The sequence below is a fragment of the Schistocerca piceifrons genome, chromosome 7 (genome assembly GCF_021461385.2).
Source record: "Schistocerca piceifrons isolate TAMUIC-IGC-003096 chromosome 7, iqSchPice1.1, whole genome shotgun sequence".
NCBI lineage: Eukaryota > Metazoa > Arthropoda > Insecta > Orthoptera > Acrididae > Schistocerca > Schistocerca piceifrons.
The window spans coordinates 251,410,587-251,431,919 of record NC_060144.1 but is presented as its reverse complement, the minus strand read 5'-3'; the positions used below and the strand labels follow the sequence as shown (position 1 = coordinate 251,431,919).

Here is a 21,333-nt window from a genome sequence, read left to right as displayed (position 1 = left end):
TTAGTTGAATTTACGGCCTTTAGATTTGACTGATTTATTATGTAACCGAAGTTTAACAGGCTTCTTTTAGCATTCATGTGGACGACCTCACACGTTTCGTTATTTAGATCAATTGCCAATTTTTGCACCACACAGATAGCTTTTCTTAATCGTTTTTCTTTGATCTTCTGATGACTTTACTAGTCGATAAACGACAGCGTCATCAGAAAACAACCTAAGGCGACTGCACAGATTGACTCCTAAATGGTTTATATAGAAGTGGAACAGCAAAGAGCCTATAACAATACCTTGGAGGACGTCAGAAATCACTTCTGTATTACTCGATGACTTTCCGTCATTTCTACGAACTGTGAACTCTCTGACAGCAAATCACGAAACCAGTCACATAACTGAGACGATAGTACATAAGCAAGAATTTCACTACAAGCTGCTAGTATGGTACAGTGTCAAAAGCCTTATGAAAATCAAGAAATACGGAATCAATTTGAAATCCTTTGTCAATAGCGCTCAACACTTCGTGCGAGTAAAGAGCTTGTGTTTCACAAGAACGATGTTTTCTAAATCCATGTTGACTGTATGTCAATAGACCGTTTTCTTCTAGACAATTTATAATGTTTGAACACAATATATATTGCAAAATCCTACTGCATATCGACTTTAATGATACGGGCCTGCAATTTAGTGGATCACTCTTACTACCTTTCTTGAATATTGGCGTGAACCATGCCACATTTGTCTTGGGTGCGGATCTTTCGTCGAGCGAACGGTTGTATATGATTGTTAAGTATGGAGCTATTGTATCAGCATACTCTGAAAGAAACTTGACTGATGTACAGTCCTGAGCGGAGGAGTTCCTTTTATTAAGTGATTTAAGTTGCTTCAGTACTCAGAGGATATCTACTTCTAAATGTCTCATGTTGGCACCTGTTCTTGATTCGACTTCTGGAATATTTTCCTTCGCCTTCTTGGGTGAAGGAATTGAAAAGGCCGTCTTTAGTAACTCTGCTTTGGCAGCACTGTCGTCGATAATATTTCCATTGCTATCTCGCAGACGAGGCATTGTCTGTGTCTTGCTGCTAGCGTACTTTACATACGACCAGTACCTCATTGGATTTTCTGCCAGGTTTCGAGATAAAGTTTCGCTGTGAAAACTATTGTAAGCATCTCGTATTGATGTCCGCGTAAAATTACGGGCTTCTGCAATAGATCACTTGAGATTTAGCGTTCGCTTAAATATGGCATGCTTTTTTCATTCCTCCTGCAACAGTGTTTTGACCTGTTTTGGGATCAAGGGAGATCAGTTCCGTTGTTTGTTAATTTATTTGGACGATTTCTTTGAATTTAAGCCACATCTAGTTTACACTTACATTGTTAATTTGGAAGGGGTGGAGATTGTCTCTCAGGAAGGCGTCAAGTGAATTTTTTTCTGTTCCTCTGAATAGGTATATTTCTCGTTCATTTTTCAAAGATTTGGGATTACAGTATTCAACTTCACTGTGTTCACTAATTCCTGTATCCGTTTTGATGCTCGTTATTATCTCAGGATTGTTTGTTGACAAGAGGTCAAGCGTGTTTTCGCAACCATTTACTATTCGCGTGGACTCATGAATTAACTGGTCAAATTAATTTTCAGAGAATGCCTCCAGAACAATTCCGAATAATGTTTCATGCGTACTTCCGGATTTAAACATGTATTATCGCCAACATATAGAGGGTAAATTAGAGTCACCACCAACTATAATGCTATGAGTCCGGTACTTGTTCGAAATTAAACTAAAATATTCTTCGAACCTTTCAGTAATTGTTTCATCTGAACTGGCAGGTCAGTGAAAGGATCTAATTATTATTTTGTTCCGGTTGCCAAGAGTGACCTCTGCCCATACTAACTCATAGGATCTATCTACTTCAGTTTCGCAACAAGCTAAACTACTAACAGCAACAAAAGCATCACCGCCAACTGTGCAAGCCTATCCTTTCGGATCAACGTTAGGCTCATCGCAATAATTTCGGCTGAACTTATCTCCGGCTTTAGCTAGCTTTCAGTGCCTGTAACGATTTAAGCATCAATGCTTTCTATTAACGCTTGGAGCTCTGGTATTTTCCCAACACATCTATGACACTTTACAGCTGTTATACCGATGGTTCCTGTATCTACTTTCCTCCTGGGTTCGGCCTGCCCTCTTTGAGACTGAAGCTATTTTGTGTTTTCCTGAGACCTTCTAATTTAAAAAACCGTCCAGTCCACACCGCTCTGCTCATTCTGTCCGTGTAACCGCCTACGCGTTAGTGGGCACCTGACCTATTCAGCGAAACCCGAAACCCAACCACACTATAGCTTAAGTCGAGGAATCTGCAACCTACAAGTTCGCAGAACCGTCTGACCCTCTGATTCAGACGCTCTACTCGGCTCTGCAACAAAGGTCCGCAGTCTGTCCTGCCAGCACTTAAGCATTTTCACAGAGAAAGTGTATCTTACTTGTGGAATTAGTGATACATTCTACTTCATGCCGAGTTGCCCGGAATATGATCCTTGAGACACCCATAAAGTAAACTAAAGTAACAAAGTTAACTGATATTCCTCATCAAACAAACCATGTGGAGCACTGTTTTCCTTGTGCAGTTGGCAGGAGATCGGCTACTACGACCTCCCGGCCAAGATCGACTACATCCTGGCCAAGACGGGCCAGAGCGACCTGTACTACGCTGGCCACTCCCAGGGCACCACTTCCTTCTACGTGATGGCGACAATGCGACCCGAGTACAACGACAAGATCCGCGTCATGTTCAGCCTGGCTCCCGTCGCCTTCATGGACCACATGTTCAATCCACTCTCGCAAATCGTGTCGCAGTTCATAGATCAAGTGGAGGTAGGTATCACATTTCACCTTTGGTGGTCGTTCTACATTTATTGCTTGGTGCCAACAAAAGGTTTGTCCTGTATGTTGTAGTATTAACTGAAGTCTTCTTACTTTAATGTTAACTAGCTCAAGGAAGCATCACTGAAAGTAGCATATGAAATGGTCTGAAAGTTACATGTCCTTTAATCCTACGAAACAGATTCTCTGATGAGCCCTAACTAGGGATCTGAAAATATAGCATATATTTTTGGCCAAATTCGTGTCTATTTTTGGCGAAATTCGCATCTAAATTATTTTAGTTTGTAAATGATTAAGACGTACAAATTAAAAAGATAGTCACGCCACATGCCTCAAACGAAACCTTAGTGCTTTGAAATTGACTGTTAGAAAAAGTGAGTGACTGAAGAACATTTGACCGGTATGATTACCTTTGCCTTTGCGAAAATTGTTTTTTGTAAAGTGATCTTCGCTCGTTTTCCTTCTTTTGACTCTATTTAAGCTTTCAATGCATGACTATTTCTGTTGACAAGCAGTATTTTCTTGCTGGTGAACCGAGTCCTTCCCTGATTTAAGTTGTTTCTCGACGTCGTTTTTCTTTTCCGGCTCAATTCGATAATCAAAAAATCTGCAGAATATTGATTTCGCTCTTCTGTGGGCATTCATAAACGTGCGATCCATATGTGACAACGCTGCAGAAACAGGGTGAAAATAATTGAACTATATGAAATAAAATCGTAATAATTTCTGAACGGTTTTCTGTGGGACATTCAAACTTCACGGTTAGCCGCGGGGCATGATTTAGCGACGAAGTCCACTTTCATTAGTATAAGTTCGTCAATATTGGCGGATTTGTGGGACTGAGAATGCGCATTTCGCGATCGAGAAGTCACTTCACCCTCAACGGGTGACCGTGTGCAGCCTCTAGTCACGGAATAATCGGTGCGATTTTCCTTGAAGACACCGTGACTACTGAACGGCTCATGAAGGTTTTGGAAGATGATTTCGTCCGCATCATCCAAAGTGATCCTGATTTCGACAAGATGTGGTTCATGCAAGGCGGAGCTCGGCCCCATCGAAACAGTGTTTGTGACGGGGGAGCATTTTTGGGACCACATTTTGGCTCTGAGGTGCCCAGAGACCACTGGCATGGGACTTGATTGGCTGCCATATTCTCAGGATCTGAACACATGTGACTCCTTTTTGTGCTGATGTACTAGAGACAACGTGTACAGCAATAACCCCAAAACCATTGCTGACCTGAAAACAGCTATTCAGTAGGTCATCACAGAATCGATGTTCCGACACATGCGAGTCATGCAGAATTTCGCTATTCGTTTGCGCCACATCATTGCCAATGATGGCATGCATACCAAACATTTCGTTACTGAAATCCCAACACCTGTAGTGACGTGTTGAATAAAGTGTGTGCACGCAGTAGTTTGTAACTAATTTACGTTTTATTTTCATATAGTTCAATTATTGTCACCCTCTATAATCGACAGTGTAAGTGGTGTAGAAATAGAACCGAAAAAAACTCTATTCGGACGTTGGGGAAGACTCTCCGTGAGTTCGAAATACGTTGACAGGTTTTCTTTCCCGATCGCTATGGCGGACAGTTCGGACACTATAAGTTTTCATTACGCCGCGAGCGCTAACAAAGTAGAATTACAAAAATAAGAAAACAATGAGGATCACACAGCAGAAAGCATTCGGTAATGGTTACCGCGCAATGACTTGTTGATATTGTCAGTGTCGTAAATGAGGCACTCGCAGTTCAGGCCCGACCCCTACCTATACATGACGCAACCGCAGTTTAACTAGCAGACAAACGTACCCGCGTCTTTCATCTAAGATGGTAGTATCACAACTGAGTCATAGGTTTACGCGGCGAGTGCCTTTACGGATCGTTGACCGCTCATAACTGGTGTGGCACCAGAGCATCGAGTGCACGGATACGACTTTGCGTTAGTTACTTTTTATTCCGCAAAAACGTTGTTACGCACGTCATCTTTTCCAACTGGGCTTCCCAGATGATGCGCAATATCAGAAATCGAAAATTGCTTATACGAGTATTTTAGATATTTATACGTAGAAAATAAGGTTGTTTCAAGCTATCTATGGTAAAATAGTTCACCGGATAAAATTTCCTGTGGAACAGCATTTATTGGATAAATTCGAGTTTTCGCACTTGAGGAAGAATTTACAACTAACGGATGGCTATAATTATGGTTCAGCTACTTACAGAGGTAGGCAACGGCCTTGCCGCAGTGGATACACCGGTTCCCGTGAGATCACCGAAGTTAAGCGCTGTCGGGCTTGGTCGGCACTTGGATAGGTCACCATCCAGGCCGCCATGCGCTGTTGCGTTTTCGGAGTGCACTCAGCCTCGTGATGCCAATTGAGGAGCTACTCGACCGACTAGTAGCGGCTTCGGTCAAGCATACCATCATAACGACCGGGAGAGCGGTGTGCTGACCCACACCCCTCCTATCCGCATCCTCCTCTGCGGATGACACGGCAGTCGGATGGTCCCAGTAGGCCACTCGTCGCCTGAAGACGGAGTGCTACTTACAGAGGTCCAGTGTGGGCTGTAATTACTGTATGACAGCTAAACGTGGTAGATATTCTAACGCGTTGACACAGAACCGATTTATGCTGGAAAACATTTAGGTTCAATTTTGGCCAGCAGTTGCAGATCAGGCGCTCTGACTACAAGAAAGACTTATGCAAATGTTTTCATGTGCAATGGATAAGGAATGGAACGCTGGCAGAGAAAGTCAGACAGCTAAGGAAGGTATAATTCGCTTGTACTCTTAACCGTTTCCTAAAGTTGTTCAATATGAGCACCGGAGGCGTCGAACAGAGGCTGTACATCCCCAGATTTGCACCTGGTGGCCAAAATTGTAACTGTTTTGTTTCCAGCGTAAATCGGTTCCACATTAACGCATTGGCATATCAACCAAGCCATCGCCGCCATACGATAATTACAGCCTTCACTAGACCTCCGTGAGTAACTGCACTTTAATTATAATCACCTGATAAATTCACATTTATCGCTAGTACGAATTTCTCAGCTCGCTAGCCAAGACATCGTGACAATTGCCCATCACGAGTATGAATACCATCTGGTGGTCCTGCGGAAGCATGGCGGGGTAAGGAAAGTATGTAAGGGAAGCAAAGACGAATCGGAAATTATTCCAGCGATGTTACTCCAGCAAATGAGGAAACATACGGAAACAAGCTATTTTGACAAAAGGGAAATTGTTACGGTCCATTTCCTGGTAAAGAACATCTCGGAAACAGCTAAGCTTGTTCGTGTGCTACTGTCGTGAATATCTACACTAAGCTGACGAAGTTAATGGGATAGCGATGCTTACATGTACAGATGGCGGTAATATCGCTTACACAAGATATAGAAGGGGAGTGCATTGGCGGAGCTGTCATTTATACTCACGTGATTCAAGTGGAAAGTTTTCCAACTTGCTTATGGTATTACGACAGGAATTAACAGACTTTGAACCCGGAATGGTAGTTGGAGCTACACGCAAGGGTCATTCCATTTCAGAAATGTTGAGGAATTTAATGTGCCCAGATCCACAGTGTCAAAAGTGTGCTGAGGATACCAAATTTCAGACAATCTTTCAACATGGAAAACACAGTGACCGACTGCATTCACTTAACTATCGAGAGCAGCGGCATTTGCGTTGAGCTGTCAGTGCTAACAGACGAGCAACAGTGCGTGAAATAATCGCAGAAAACAATGTGGAAAACGTATCCCTTAGGACAGTTTGACGTTATTGGGCTATGACAACAGACAGATGCGATACCTTTCGTAATAGCACGACATCGCCTGCAGCGCCTTTCTTGGGCTTGTGACGATATCGATTTCGCACTAGACGATTGGAAAACCGTGGTCTGGTCAGATGGCTCCCGACTTCAGTTGGTAAAAGCAGATGTTGGGGTTCAAGTGTGGCGCAGACACCACCAATCTATGGAGCCAAATGTCAACAAGGCAACGTGCAAGCTTGTGGTTGGTCAGTAATTGTGTGGGCTGTGTTTACATAGAATGAACTGGTCCTCTGGTCCAACTGAAGCGATCATTGACTGGAAATGGTAATATTCGGCTACTTGGAGACCATTTGCAGCCATCCATGTACTTCGTGATCCAAAACGACGATGAAATTGTTATTGATGACAATACGCCGTATCACAGGGCCACAAATGTTTGCGACTTTTGAAGAACATCCTGGACAACTCAAGCGAATGCTTTGGCCACCCGGATCGCCCGACGTGAATCCCATCGAACATCTATGGGACATAGTCGAGAGGCCAGTTTATGCACAAAATCCTGCACCGGCAACACTTTCGCGGTTAAGGACGGCTATAGACGCAGCATGGTCCAATATTGACGTGATGCTGAGAGGTATTCCTTGACTTTTGTCACCTCAGTGTATGTAAAATGGTTGAAAGACGATTAATCCACGACTGCACGACAAGGAGTTGGACATCCACGCCCCATCACAGGACATCGAGGTCGGTAGCTTTTCCGCTCTGTAACTGTGCATAGCGGGCGATCTGTGGCAAATATACTGGTACAGGCACAAGTTGTCTAGTGTACACCGCTCAGTACATACTGTTGAACGCGTGACGCAGCAGTAGAAGATCCATACGTGTTCACTTGTTGACCCAACGGCATCGTGAATTACGATCGTAAGGATAATCGAGACTGCAGCGTGGATTAATGGAAACATGTCACCTGGTCACTGAATCACGTTATATCAGGTCTATGGTCGGGTCCAGATATACCGTCAAATAGGCGTACGGCTGTTTCAAACATGCGCCGCGCCGTCGAAGCACGGTAATGAAGCAGTCCGTGATGAATATCTTTTCCGACAGAAATCGGAGTTATCCATACGAGAACGGAACAGTACAGGGAGTCGGTATCTTCCGCCATGGACTATGCAGTCACATAAGCATCTTACAGGTAGGAATGCAGATGGTTTTTCCGTAAAACTAACAATAGACTTTTGTTTTTCAGTTAAAAAACCTAAGAGTTCATATTTACATTGCTTACCTATAAGTCAGTGCTGAAGTACTCATGCACAATAACTAATACCTCTTTAATGAGGGCTGTCAGCCTGAAATCCTGGAGTAATGTCACATGACTCTTAATAAACATCACGTGTAATAACACGAAGATAAGTACACCTTTATCTTCGGACAGTACTTCTTTAAAGGCATTGATACCTGGCAAGAACGTGTGTAAAAGATTCGTGCATCATAATGAGATCGCCGGCCGAAGTGGCCGTGCGGTTAAAGGTGCTGCAGTCTGGAACCGCAAGACCGCTGCGGTCGCAGGTTCGAATCCTGCCTCGGGCATGGATGTTTGTGATGTCCTTAGGTTAGCTAGGTTTAACTAGTTCTAAATTCTAGGGGACTAATGACCTTAGCAGTTGAGTCCCATAGTGCTCAGAGCCATTTAATAATGAGATCGATCGTTCCCACTCCGTAGGTCTCGGTTCTCTGTTGTCGAAGTTACTGCTGTCAAGAGTAATCGCAGAAGTGAAGTGTTAAATCCATGAGATTATTGTTGTGGACTGGCAAGACAGCCAATCCACTAGGAGGAAGCCGAAAGGCACGCGTTTAAGCTCACGCAGGCTGGCGTGAGGTCTGGAACAGGTCAGGGATATGAGACTAGCAAAAATAGTACGTATCTGTTGGAATACTTAACTTTAATCCATAATTGTTGAACATCGGTCTGACGGTACATGCATCACAAGATAAATAGCAAATGATAATGGCGCCTTGCTAGGTCGTAGCAAATGACGTGCTATGCTAACTATCATCTCGGCAAGTGAGAGCGTAATTTGTCAGTGAACCATCGCCAGCAAAGTCGGCTGTACAACTGGGGAGTGCCAGGAAGTCTCTCTAGACCTGCCGTGTGACGGCGCTCGGTCTGCAATCACTGATAGTGGCGACACGCGGGTCCGACGTATACTACCGGACCGCGGCCGATTTAAAGGCTACCACCTAGCAAGTGTGGTGTCTGGCGGTGACACCACAATTATGACTAAACGAGTAACCCGTTGTTTGCAGGTGCTTCTTCAGATGATAGGAATGAATGAGTTCAACCCGAACAGTGAGTTCATGCAACTCGTAGGGGAATTCACGTGCAGTGACGAAGCTTTCACATAGGATATATGCGCCAATATCATGTTCATGATTGGTGGCTTCAACGAAGCAGAACTGAACAAGGTAAGCATACAAGTTATCAGTAGCGTTAAATTTCTTGATAAGGTAAAAAGTTCGAGATACGCGCCATTCAAAGGACATTAGGTAGATATCATTAACAAGTGAACTGTGACCTTCCTTGTTATTGGATATGGAGGCTGTATCAATAACAAGAAAAATATAGTTTGTAAACTACACCTCCCCCCCGCCCAATATACTTCTGTGAGTAAGTAAAGCCTTTACTTAAATTTCTGGCAAATGGATGAAGAAAGATATCAGATATGCTGACAGCTGTTAACTGAACTGTGTATCTAGACTGACATATGCACTGAATCCTATATACACTGCCAGCCACATTAATGTGACCATCGCCTATATTCGACTTCAATGTGCGCTAACCCCTCACAGCCGGCGGGTGGCACCACCAGCAGTAGAGGGTACATAGAACATGTTGGTGGAACGCTCACAACAACGTAGTAGTCGTATTGCGCGGCGGAAGCGATATATCTGACGCCCAAAGGGACATGATCATTGCCTTCGGGGCCAGGGGTGGAAGCAGTTCCGAAACGGCTAAGTCTCTATGCTGTAGGCATGCCGCCATTGTTAAACTATACCGATCATGGCAAAATGGCGCTACCAGAAACTGGTGCCGAGGAAACTGTGGTGTACCACGGGTCACAGATGATAAAGGTAAACGATGGTTGCTGAGTTGTGTACGGGCTAATAGATCTGCAATTGAAACTCCCTGGCAGATTAAAACTGTGTGCCGGACCGAGACTCGAACTCGGGAGCTTTGCCTTTCGCAGGCAAGTGCTCTACGATCTGAGCTACCTAAGCACGACTCACGCCCTGTCCCCACAGCTTTAATTCGGCCAGTACCTCGTCTCCTACTTTCCAGACTTTACAGAAACCCTCCTGCGAACCTTGCGGAACTAGCACTCCTGAAAGAAAGGATATTGCAGAGACATGGCTTAGCCACATCCTAGGGGATGTTTCCAGAATGAGATTTTCACTCTGGCAGATTAAAACTGTGTGCCGGACCGAGACTCGAACTCGGGATCTTTGCCTTTCGCGGGCAAATACTCTACCATCTGAGGTACCCAAGCACAACTTACGACGCTTCCTCACAGCTTCAGTTCTGCCAGTACCTGGTCTCCTACCTTCCAAACTTCACAGAAGCTCTTCTGCGAATCTTTCAGAACTAGCACTCCTGGAAGAAAGGATATCAGCGGACACACCGCTGCAGAGTGAAAATCTCATTCTAGATGTGCAATTGTTGAATAACCGATCGCCCAGATGAACCAAGGGTCGAGCAACAGTGAACACTGCTGTGTACGGACATCTGTAGCAGGCGCCTGGTTCATGCGCTCGTGCTGACTGCCGTTCGTCAATGACAAAGGGTGGAATTTGCACGTCAGTACCGCAACCTGGAGGTCAGACATGTGACCTTTACAGGTGAATCACGTTTTACGATCCATCGGACAAAGAAAACGCCCTACAACAATCGTCCGAGCGGTTTAGTCCGGAGGAGGGAGCGTTATGGTCTGAGGAATGTTTTCAGCCATTCCCTGGGTGATCTCATCAGTCTGGAAGGCACAGTGGATCAACATAAGCACACATCTACCTCTGGGGACCATGTTCACCACTACATGCAGTTTGGTTTTCCTCAGAGTGATATCATCTACTATAGGACAATGCCACGTGTCACACAGCTCAAAGCGAACGTATTTCGTTCGAAGAACACATTGCCACCATACTCCCTGGACTTAAAATCCAACTTAGATTCTGTGGGACAACCTCGCTCGGCCTGTTCGCGCCATGGATGCTCAACAGAGAGATCAATCTAGCGCTGCTGGGCACGACGCTGAAGTCGGCCAGACTCCACATCCCTGTCGGTACCTGCAAAGGGGTTTTTCAGGCTTTTGACAGATGGCACAACTTTGACAGGTGGTCACATTAACGTGACTGGACAGTGCATATAGGTAGGGACCTAATTTTAATGATTGTTCTAAATTAATACAATCCATGAAACTAACCATAGCACCTTTCTACACTTAAAGCAAGTTTGTGGCCCATGATCATTCTTTCTACGTTCAATATCACTGTTCGTGCTTAGCCATATGTCCGTTTCATTAAGTTATTTCAAATATTTCAGTTATTTAGTTGCTTCACCTGAAATTGTTCAAGGCTATTTCTGATATTCAACTTTTGTAAACCAACGTATAAGAAATTAGTTTGCCATGTCTACTAGTGTATGCCGGAACATTCCATGATGTTGAAACTATTCAAAACCATGAGTCCACGCAATTTTGCTTCACAAAATTACTTGACATAAATATTCAATCACGAATATGACTCAAAAACATCTCAGTACTTTCAAACCCTTTGTTGTTGTTGTGGTCTTCTGTTCTGAGACTGGTTGGGTGCAGAGCTCCATGCTACTCTATCCTCTGCAAGCTTCTTCATCTCCCAGTACCTACTGCAACCTACATCCTTCTGAATCTGTTTAGTGTATTCATCTCTTGGTCTCCCTCTACGATTTTTACCCTTCACGCTGCCCTCCAATACTAAATGGGGGCACCTTGATGTCTCAGAACATGTCGTACAAACCGATCCCTTCTTCTAATCAAGTTGTGCCATAAACTCCTCTTCTCCCCAATCCTATTCAATACCTCCTCATTAGTTATATGATCTACCCATCTAATCTTCAGCATTCTTCTGTAGCACCACATTTCGAAAGCTTCTATTCTCTTCTTGTCCAAACTGTTTATCGCCCATGTTTCACTTCCATACATGGCTATACTCCATACAAATACTTTCAGAAACGACTTCCTTACTCTTAAATCTATACTTGGTGTTAACAAATTTCTCTTCTTGAGGAACGCTTCCTTGCCATTGCCAGTCTACATTTTATATCCTCTCTACTTCGACCATCATCAGTTATTTTGCTCCCCAAATAGCAAAACTCCTTTACTACATTAAGCGTCTCATTTCCTAATCTACTTCCCTCAGCATCACCCGACTTAATTCGATTGACTACATTCCATTATCCTCGTTTTGCTTTTGTTGATGTTCATCTTATATCCTCCCTTCGAGACACTGTCCATTCCGTGCAACTGATCTTTCATGTCCTTTGCTGTCTCTGACAGAATTACAATGTCATCGGCAAACCTCGAAATTTTTATTTCTTCTTCATGGATTTTAATACCTACTCCGAATTTTTCTTTTGTTTCCTTTACTGCTTGCGCAATATACAGATTGAATAACATGGGGGAGAGGCTACAACCCTGTGTCACTCCCTTCCAAAGCACTGCTTCCCTTTCATGTCCCTCGACTCATATAACTGCCATCTGGTTTCTCTACAAATTGCAAATAGCCTTTCACTCCCTGAATTTTACCCCTGCCACCTTTAGAATTTGAAAGAGAGTATTCCAGTCAACACTGTCAAACCCTTTATTCTTCAAAATTACATGTTTTCTGCGCTTCTGGGCTGCAGCCTGACCGTGTCACCTGGCCACTCGCCACCTAGTGCCTCACTTCAATGTCTCTCTCACCCAGACTGTTGTCGCTTAATTCTACGATTTCACAGCCACTGGAAACGAGCTTCTAATATCGGACTCGGTGAGGATACCGATATGGTATCCTACGAGCTACACTGAGAGGTATTATATCCCCACAGAAAAGAATCGTTTACTTGCACTACATTTCGCAACCGGAACATAAGATGCAGGGTATTCACGAACAACTGCTGTCTCAGCGTTCCGTGGGGTCTAACACATCCTTAGGTTGACTTCAGTTACCACATTGCGCTTCGACAGTTTGGCGGAGGGAATATCGCCTTTGACTGAGAATAACTAGAAGAGTTCGAAGCAGTCTGAAAAGGACTCGAAGAAAATGGTTTCGTCATTTAGCACTTCAGACTGCTGGCAGTAACAACTTTGACAGAGCTATGCACAGACTTAAAGTGAAGGCCCACAGAGTAACGGTAGTGCATCGACTGTCTTATTACGTTACTATTGCTCGACCCTATCAGTACTGCTAATAGCTGTGGTGGTCTATAAATGGTGAGAACGTTGCTGAAGAGAGCACTTAGCTCATGATGCACGGCTGCATTTATCAGGGTACATAAACTCACCGAACAACCGACGGTGGATATCCGAAAATTCTCAACAATTACATCAAGATCTTCTGCAGTGAGTGAAAACAGGAGTGTGTTGTGCAATTAGTATCTTCGTGCTTGCCCGGACCGGCAGGGTCACTGGACGTCTCCCCATTTTAGAAACCTTGCAGCATCAAGGGCAGGGTCCTCAAACCAGCTCGAGATTTTGACTATGTAATGCTCCAATTGGATATCCAACAAGTCATCAATCAATGTGAAGCCGAATATCTGCTTGCATGAGAGCTACAAATGGACCAAAGCGTTAATGACTTGCTCAGTTTGTGGAGCTCTTTCTCTTGAATAAATCGTCCATTTTTTCCGAAACTGTAACCATTTGTTGGCTGTACATGTACATCACATCTTCTGATTTTCTTCTTTCGTGGTGCTCTCGGCGTGCCGCCGCCGCTCACCCGCCAATGTGAACACCGTAAGGGATTTGATATCCGGGGGCATTACTGCCTGCGACCTAGGACTTAGACAATTTTTCGGCTGATTCGAACTTCGACGTAGATGTGAGGTTTGATACGAAACCAATTTTGCAGTTATTTCACTCTTCACATGTAAATTAAAATTGCGAGATCCAAAGCGACACGAACAGTAGAGTCATTTTTACTGAGATTCAGTAAATTCAAGCTTCATTCTGAAAACTTGCTTCCAGTTTAAGGACCAAAATTGTTTCAACTCCGCCCATAGATGCAAATGCATACCCTTCTGTAGCGATTTCTGTCTTTAAACACCAACTTTTCGACAATGAAAGTACGACCTCCGGAAATAGAACTGTTTTCTGCTGATTCGCATTTGTTTAAATCAAATCTCAAGTCCTAAGTACAGGCTTGCCAAGGTATTAGTTTACCATTGCTCAACATTTGTCAAACTACCTATAATTCTCTGTAATGTAATAAACTGAGTTAATTCTGTTTCTTTTTTAATTTCGTAGGTATCAAACTCTTCTTCGTCTTCATCTTCTTCTTCCATTCTTCTTTGGCTAGAACATGTTACCTTCAGTATTATTCAGTCTACTCTGAGGTTGTCACTCCATCTTTCCCTTGAACCGCCAGTATTTCTTTTAGGAATGTTCCATTCATTCACACTGACTATGTGTTCGTTCCAATCGCGCTTTCTCTTATGTATTCGTTCGTTAAAGGAGTCCACTTATCCTTTTCTAATGCTTAAACTTCTCTCTCTACCTCTCATTGTGTTCCCTGTAAGCCTTCGCAGAAGTTTCATTTCCATGGTTTTCAAAACTATTGTAGTTTTTGATCGCTCAGGTCTTGTCTCAGCTGTGTATGTCAAAACTGGCCTCACTATTGTTTTGTACGTTCGTGCCTTTGCATATTTTCCTATATGTTTGTTTTTCCAAATACCTGACGGAAAAAACGTCAACACCAAAAAAAATTAATGTTGAGTAATGAAATCTCGGGAGTACTTTTCCCTATTTCAGTGAGTAACACTGCAAGATCACTGGTAAATGTAAGTTCAACATTAGCCATTGCAAATGAGAAATGCTTGTACATTAATGACCGGTTAACCACAGGAATGTTGAATAGAAACATGCAAACGTAAATGTATTACGTTGCAAAGGTGCCAGATGTCAATTTGTGGTATCGAGTTCCATTTTAGTACACTTCGTTGCTCTGATGATGTACCGTACATGCTCGAGACAGATCTGCCGATCAAGTAGGCCAAGGAAACGCTTCGACACTCTGTAGAGCATGTTGGATTACGACAGCTTTATCCTGTTGGAAAACACCCCATGGAATGCTGTTACTGAATTGCAGCACAACAGGTCGAGTCACCAGAAAGACGAACAAATTTGCATTCAGGGTGGGTGGAATAACCACAAGAGTGCTTCTGCTGTCACTCGAAATCGCACCACAGACTGTAACTCCAAGTGTCGGTCAAGTGTAGGAAGCAGACAGGTTCGTCACATGTCCTCAACTAATCTCCTTGTAACCAACAGAAGGCCCTCACTGGCATCAATGCAGAACCAGCTTTAATCAGAAAGTGCAAAAGACCTCCAGCCTGCCCTACAATGACCTCTTGCTTGATGCGACTGAAGGTGCAAGTGGCAATGGGGTGAATGGAATACATGGTACAGGGCGTCTGGATCGGCCCTTGAAATAATCGATTTTTAACAGTTCGTTGCGTCACTGTGGTGCCAACTGCTGCAGCTCAAATTGCTGCAGCAGACGCAGTACTATGTGCCAAAGCTCCACGCCGAACACGATGATTGTCTCTCTCGATGGTGCCACATGGCGGTCCAGAGCCCAGTCTTCTTGCAACCTTAGATTCTCGTAACCACCATTGCCAGCAATCCATGTGCAGTGGTTATATACCTGTCAGGTGTTTCAGCAGTGTCGCAGAAGGAATAAATTAAATTACAATGAAATGAACCCCCTTAGCTGCTTATAGGCGTTGACATACGTCAACGGGGACAGATGAAAAAGTGTGCCGCGACCAGGACTCGGACCCGGGATCTCCTGCTTACATGGCAGACGCTCTATCCGTCTGAGCCACCGAGGACACAGAGGATAGCGCGACTGCAGGGATTTATCTGTGGCACGCCTCCCGCGAAACCCACATTCTCAACATACTGTCCCGCACTACATTCGTAGTGCCCCGCCCATTACACTCATTACTCGCGGCGCGTTGCCGATTCCCGTAAGAGTTCGGGTACTGTGTGTGCATTCGCACAGAAGAAGAAGATGGTCAAGTGGCCGGTGAGCCTTAACTATATATTTACTAAGATGGTATCTGTTCTTTCGGACATGTCCGAAAGAACAGATACCATCGGTGACCAAGCAGCTTGTTAGAATGAAATTACAATGAAATGAACATCCAGCTTTTCGTACCCTTGTTACACGATCTCGTTCAAACACAGTGAGGTGTTGATAATGGCGTCTTTGTCGCCTTAAAAGCATTCTTGACTAACATAACTCACCACGTCCTATCTCAAAGGTAAAAAACGTTCACGACTGTTACAGCGTGTATTTAAAGAAAACTTGATTTGCATCCACTTCGTGGTGCTACTAGCGCTACTCACATGCGACTGCCGCGAAATTTCAATAGCCATGATCTTGCAGAAGTAGAAAGACGCCTACCAACTTTCAGTTATGTAGCACAACTCGTTCTTGGTATTGCCTTTTTCCGTCCGTATAGTGGCATCTAAACATCCTGCTACATTGTTTGTTTTTGCTACATGCTCTATAATTTTTTTTTTTACATTTAAACTGCTGGGCGGTTGAGTTTGAAAGATTTCATTACCGGTTGAATAAGTTTTCCTTCCATCTCCAGCATGCGTCTAATCGTTTACATAAGTGTGGTCATATATTTTGAGCTGATATGACGGCATTTAGGTTTTTAGCTGCCACGGTAAATATATGTAAAAGCTTATAAAGGTAATCTCCACTATTTGCCAGCAGGACTGCATCGTTAGCATACCAAATGATTCCTATTTCTTCATCCCCAATACCGTAACCACTACCAAACAGTACCTTCTTTGTCACCTAATGCAAGACTATACCGAAAAACAGTGTTAATTCAGAATCACCTTGTCTGATACCAGTATTAACTGCTATGCAACTAGTTATGCTGGAAGTTGAAAGCAGGAAGCAAGAACCAATCCCAGTTCATTATTTTGGAGCGCAACGATTCAATTATATCAGGTACACAGAGTCACTTTCCATTAGTCTAATTAACTCTGGAAATATTCACCCCACTATCGCTTACAAGTAGAAAACGGTTTTTATGCAGTTTATCTATGAGGGACGTCAAATAAGTAATGAAACACAATACATATGTTATGGATGAGGTCAGCCTTTAGCAAAACACAATTTTGTTTTTTATCCCAAACATGTTTCATTGCGGTTTCTGCATCATCAGTGCAATCGCAGTGAAACATGTTTGGGGTAAAAAAGCAAATGGTGTTTTGCTAAAGGAGGACCCCATCCAAAAACATAAGTATTTTTAGTGCAAACACGGACAAAAGAGCTTCAACCCCAACATGATTAATGAAACACATTTTTTTCCTTGGCCAATTTCGATTGAAAAATATGGAATTTGTAGTGGGACTTCGTAAAATATTCACGCTTCAGCTCCTATAGTTTCATCAATTTCCGATACGTGGCAGTGCTGTACGTAGCCTTCAAAATGACATCTGTGACAGAGTTGTGTTCCAAGCAGATAGCTGTCATTGAGTTTGTATTGATGCAGATATTGACAGGCTGTTGCAGAAAGTCTACGGAGTTCCGGCAGTGAACAAAAGCACGTTGTGTCGTTGGGCGTGGTGTCTGTCATCATATCCACGAGGTCGCGCAAAGCTGTCCGATCTCCTGCTTACCGGTTGGCCGCACACAGCTGTGACTCCCGCAATATTGGAACATGCGGACACACTCAGTCAAACAGCTCGCTGCACAACTGGACGTCTCCGCTGGTAGTCCTCACACACTCGCCCACAAGTTGGGGTACTCAAAGGTGTGTGCACGGAGGGTTCCTCGCCGCCTAACAAGAAACGGCTTCAGCGTGTTCGTCGCCACAAGAACGCAGACGAACTTTTCCTTCTCCGTGACAATACAAGGCAATAAAAATTTTATTTAATTTGTCTCTGATAGTTGTCCAACTCCCTTAGGGCAAAGTTCAGTGTTGCAAATCAAGGTGTTCGCCTGCATTTTATCTGATATGTGTCCGTATTCTTTTACAGACGATGCTGCCCGTGGTTCTTGCCCACTCTCCAGCAGGCGCCGGTAGCAGGCAGTTCATCCACTACGGACAGGAGATCAAGAGCGGTGAGTCAACTGCTAGTTTACGTATGTTACTCTCGAGGGGAAGGAGATGGTACGCTATCAGTAACGGCGCAGCTCGCCAAATATCAAGGCTGTAGAAAGTATCTTTGAAACCGTTCTGAATCGAGTGTCTTGAAGTGCTTCCTTCACCTTAGGAATCAAGTTTAAGTCAAAAGGGCTTAAATCCGGGGAGAGTGATGAGCGATACTGCACGATCCAGCCCCATCGATGGAACAAATCAGATAAAACGTACGCCATTGCGCCGGAGAGTTGTCCTCCAAAATGATGGACATTGCAGCAGAAAATGTCGTCGCTTCTTTCCCTAAACTGGTTGTAGACTGTGTTCCATAACTAAACAGCAGATCTTAATGCCCATGGAATGGAGTAATATCGGTGACATAAGTTTTGTGTGGCCTAATATTTAAATGGCACACATAATTTTTGATAACACCCGGTTTTTTATCAAATACCATGGTGTAATTGCTCAACAATTGTTTCAACTCATGCTTCTGTTGAGCTATCAGGGCATTTGCTGCAGTTACTTTAACATCAGTCTGTTCTCCTATAGTTAACACTGATTTTTCGGTTAGAGGGTTAGAAATCTTCCTGCTGAAACTTCTCTTTATCAGCTTAATTTCGATCCTACGGCAGTAGCGTTCATGCAGTTCCTGCTTTTGAATTAAATCAACTGTCAGAGGCACACCATCAACAGTCAACATGAGTTTACTGGAGGCGAAATCAATAATTACATTTAACTCTCTCAGTAATTCATGTCCTAAAATTAAGCCTACGACAAGATTTGGGACAATTAGGCACGTGCAATCAATGGCTCCATTACCTAAATTCATTTTAATTCTTGTCTGTAGCTTCACTGACTTGGAGCGTCCTCCTACAGCACCTAATATTTTGCAGTTAGCCACGGGTAAGGTCGGTATATTTGCTCGTTCCTGTAACCTCTTTATGAGAGCTGTGGAGATAGCATTTACACTTGCGCCTGTATCTAATATTGCTGTGAATTTAAAACCCTCAATATTAACTTCTATAGCCCCTTGTGGCATGCTTCGTGGCTTCAAGTTACAAGTTTTATCACCTTCAAGCAATTCTTCTCTGATATCAGCAAGGTTGTATCTAATCAATTTTATTTTATTGTCACGACCCCATTCACAAGTTCCGACCAGCCTTTAGGGGCTAAAGTTGGTCGATTTTAGTTTTCCTGTCCATTGTTAGGTAAGTTGTGTCCATCACTAACATCAGTAATTATTGGGGAATAATCTCTCCAATTATTGCTGTTATTGTTGTGATTGTGTGGAGTATTGTTGTTATTGTGTGACTGGTTCCAACCTGATGTTCTGGGATTTTGACGATATCCAGGATTATATCTTCTTCCCTGTTTCCTGTTGTTATGGGATTTGTAACCCTGGTTGTTACCATTATCCTGACGAGAATTACTATTTGATCCGTAACTCTGTCCTTGTTGCCCATTATCGCTATTTGATTGTTGTTGCCTGCTGTTGTTGTGATTACTATTGCTATAGTTCCTTTCATTTAAACCATTGATCTCATGTGGATTGTAGGACCTAGCTTTAATATCCTCTAATAGCATATCAACTGCATCGACTGCTGTCAAGAATTCTTTCAGGTTATTGTCGTTGACATGCAGCAATTTTGTTTGTATGTCAATCGGAAATCTGGATTTTAATACTCTAATCAAGTCTTTGCAAGAAATTGGTTCAGACAAATATTTTGTTTTGTTGAGATATCGCTCAAAATATTTCCTGAGTGTTCCAAGTCTTGAATTATATGGTTCTGGGTTATATGTTTGCTTTCTTATCCTTTCCTGTATTGCAGGAGACCAATATTTGTCGATAAAAGCCTGCTCAAAATCTGAGTACATAAGATAAGTGTCTATTGCCTCACTACTCCACATAGGTCCGCTCCTACCATATACCCACTTACGTAACTCATTTTCTGTCTTTCTGTCCAAATCCTGGGTAAAACTCCTTTAAACGATTTTATAAACACGATGGGATGAATAGTTTTCTTTTCTGGATTGAAAGTTGGAAATTGTCTATATTTAATAAGTTTTTCCTCCATATGAAGTGTTGCACAATCTGATACACGATCCTGCATGCCGCTGCTATATGGGGAATTGTCAGTATGTCGATGTTCATGTACACCAGCATTTTGTTGGATGCGAGATGGATTAACTCTCTCGCTTGTGTAGATGTTCTCGGAGCCTACTGACTGATAATCTTGGTCAGACTGAAGCATATCGTCAATTTGTTTACGCACCTGTTGCAGACGTTTGAAAAATTCTTGGTGTGCAAGCTCTGTGTCTGTCAATACTTCTTCGAATTGTTTCCGAATTTTCAATAAGTCGTTTGATAATTCTTTGTTCTGAGAATCTCTGTCATTTATAGCTTCGGTGACTGCAGACTGAACTCAACAGCGTCCGCTAATTGCGAACTGTTCCATCTCATGTGTAAGCTGTTGCTTAACCACGTTAGCTTGCCCTATTGTAACGTTATGCAATTCCTGTGACAGTTCTGTAACTTTGGCCGATAGCTGTTCTTGCTTTTGTCACACTTTATCAAATTCTAACTGAAGATTGTTAACCACTTGTGTGCTTCCCGAAAAATTTCAAACTCTGTTATTAAAGCTGTCTGCGTAAGAGAAACTTGTTCTGTTTTAGTTTTAAGTTCCTTGCTGTTTTCATTATATTAATCTCTGATTTAGGTGAACTTCTGTATAACAATATATACAGAAGGAATAACAACCCTGAGCCATCCATTGATATGATAAATTTTCTGAAATTGTTTCCTGATTTTTTAAAAAACTATTAACAACTTTTACACGACTATATTAAAATATTGTACTCACGCAACTAAAACATTAGAGCAAAAATACTCAGAACTTCGGAACTAACATTCGTTGTCCGTCAAAACAAAACATCGCTAAAAGGCGGTACGTTGTGGAATAAAACAGCCAGTTTCCAATACGGTGGATCGGTCCTAAATAAATCATACCATAGTGAGCCACTGTAAGGTGAAAGTAAATGAGAAACTATTAAAGTCCAAATTGCGGATATTAAGAGTAACTAATATTAGTTAAAACGCCGAATTTTTATCAAACAAATTACCTGCATTGAGATATTTCGATTTGGTCATCGGCTGTTATTTAGTTGCTTCAGAATGTCATTTAAAGAAAGTGTCGGGAAGCAAGTTAAGCAGTGCTCTCGCATCAGGAATTGCAGTGTTACTTTCTAGGAATTATCTCCCACAAACCTCTTCTGACGCTGCGAAGA

General features: G+C 43.0%; 1 pseudogene; it reads left to right on the top strand.

Moving 5' to 3' along the window:
- LOC124805605 overlaps positions 1 to 21,333 on the top strand; it is a 69,138-nt pseudogene that overhangs the window by 30,513 nt on the left and 17,292 nt on the right.